We start from the raw sequence: 2,500 nt of genomic DNA, 5'->3' as shown, positions 1-2,500 counted from the left end.
TTAAAAGGAGAGAGTACAAGGTATTCAAGGACCCTTATTAATCAGTAAAGAAAGGAAGGTTCCACCCAATCCCCAGAAAACCAGCAGAGCTCCAAGGCAAGCACTTGAAGTCCGAGCCTAAACACAGAAAAACAACACAGGGCCGGTGCTGAGTGAGACTATAAGGCTCTGATTCACTGCCTGACAGGCAACAGACAAAGGTAGAGGTGTCCTGGCAACAGAAGCTGATTTTGAGACAGGAAAAAGGAACCCTCCCTGGAAGAAGATGCTGGACAGATATGACAGATCTGGGGGGGACATGGAATCAGAGTGGGCCATGTTCAAAGCCTTCATTGCTGAAGCAGCTTGTTGTGGTGGAACCCTTAGAACTTGCAGTTGTACACAAGCAGTGATGGAGGCTTTCTAGGTGAGTAAAGAGTCCTTTCAGGTTCATTCAGGTGGTTCTGAACCATCACACAGGCAGCCTGCAGCCAGAGAATTTCTAATTTTCTCAAAGAGGTTCTGACAAACCATCAGACTGTATATAAAGATGGACGTAGCGAGGTTTGACGTCACCTGTTGGTTTCACTGGAGCTGGTTTGAAGCCCAGAACTGCAGCTTCTGGTCAGCACCATCTTTTCCATTTAGAGCCAGGAGCTTCCAAATAAGGAGTTTGGACTGTTGCCTTTCATGATATGGAAACATGCCCCGCTACCTCGGACTGAAGCTAATGCTAGCTTACTGGAAATACCAAGTGCTGAACTCTTGGGCTAAAGTTAGCTACTTTAGCTAAACTGTACTATCGTAATCAAGTAACATTGAACTTAATGAAATATTGCGACAATAGTCTGACTCAGTGTGAGTCCTGGAGCTGCTGAGCCAACTGTCAATCACAGCCGTCAATCAATGTCCACACAGCAGACATCAAAGCTGCTATAAGTCTTCAAATCTTATTAATGGAGCAATAATTTCCAAAATGACCAGCAGCACATTTATTAGAGGCTTTTTGAATGGGAGTCAGTTGGAGCACTCTGAGGTGCTTCAGCCTCAAGGCATGGTTGTTGCCACTTGCATACAACTCAGGGAGGGGAGTTGGGGCTTCGCTCAGACTTTTCTTAGAAATGGAGAACTGCTGAGCCCGACGGTCAATATTGTACAATAGAAGGAATACAAGGGAGTTGGACTTGGGGAGGTTTTACCCAGTAATCTGATGGAGGTCACTGAGGTTAGTGAAAAAGCCCTGCAGCAGAAAGTCACCGGAAGTGGACGGGATTCACCCTGAGATGCTAAAGGCCCTGGATATTGTTGCTTTGGCTGATGCCTTTTTAATGTCTCGTGGAGATCGAGAACTCTCCTTGTGGACAGGCAGAGAATTAGTTTGAATTCAAGGGGTATCACATCTATACCACATCTACCTCTCTGGGAAAGCTTGTACCATGGTGCTGGGGAGAAGACTGATTGTTGACCCTCAGATTCAAGAGGCTGTTTACTCTTGCAACCATACTGCAGCGGTCACAGGAGTTTGTGCAGTGAGTCTGAATGTATTTGTAGACTAGGAGAAGGTCTATAACTGTATCTTATCAGGAGACATTCAGTGCTTTTACAGCTTGAGTGAGTGTTTGTATTCTCAACAGGACATCAACACATCTTTGGTGGGCATCAATTGGACTTCACTGGGATTGTTCCTTATGACCATTTCTGAATGAATGTTGAACGTTGGCTGGCTTCAGCTCGACCTCCAGTGGGAACTGGGGCGGTTTGGAGCTCAGGTTAAAGTTAGGATCAGCAAGCCTGAGGCCATGGTTCTCTGCAGGATGCAGGTGGGTTTTGTTCCTTAATGTTGTTTTGTTGCTCCAAAAAAAGAATTCCAATATCTTTGGACATTGTTCATGAAATGAGGTAAGATGGAGCAGGACTTTGCAGTTTTTTTGTGATTACTGCACCCAAAAATGTTTGATTTTTCAGCAGCTTTTATGTCTCTTTTTGTGGTAAAATTGCAGGAATTGGGAAAAATTGCAAGCAAAGGCAAATAATGTGATTTATTTTAACCACTACCAATGAAAAGTCATATGTAATGTCTTCCTTGGATAAAAAGCGTCCTGCATATCACACTACATGAGCTGCATTGCAAACTCATTTGGGAATTGTTTTGCTCGTCTATGGTATCATGTTTGTTGGCAGGTGAGATTTGTCCATCTTCCACCTGAATGACGTCAGTTACCACCACACCAAACGCCACGATTGGTCCAAACCACAAGCGCCTGTTGATTTGGACGTTTCATGTGGAAAAGTTGCTGTAATTTAGAAAAATTGCAGCTCTTGCAAATATTGCAGAGATTTCTTGAGTCTGTGTTAATTAATCGCAAAATCGTAATTACTGATGAGATTGTGCAGACGTGTTTTCAAGTGTCATTGTGAAGACAGAGCTGAACCTGAAGATGATGGATGGATGAAACCCCCAGAGGCACCAGCGTGGCCCTTTCAGAAGCTAAATGTGAAGTGTGCGTCCCTGTTACATGAA

At 44.2% G+C, this 2,500-nt stretch overlaps 1 protein-coding gene across 2 annotated transcripts in view; it reads right to left on the bottom strand.

Annotated features, from left to right (window-relative positions):
• The window catches only part of LOC137180456 (actin-binding protein WASF3-like), a 21,384-nt gene that overhangs the window by 11,248 nt on the left and 7,636 nt on the right, over positions 1 to 2,500 (bottom strand). The window lies entirely within an intron of this gene.

Source organism: Thunnus thynnus, chromosome 3 (assembly GCF_963924715.1).
Source record: "Thunnus thynnus chromosome 3, fThuThy2.1, whole genome shotgun sequence".
Lineage (NCBI taxonomy): Eukaryota > Metazoa > Chordata > Actinopteri > Scombriformes > Scombridae > Thunnus > Thunnus thynnus.
The sequence above is the reverse complement of the archived record's forward strand: the minus strand, read 5'-3'. Positions and strand labels throughout refer to the sequence as shown.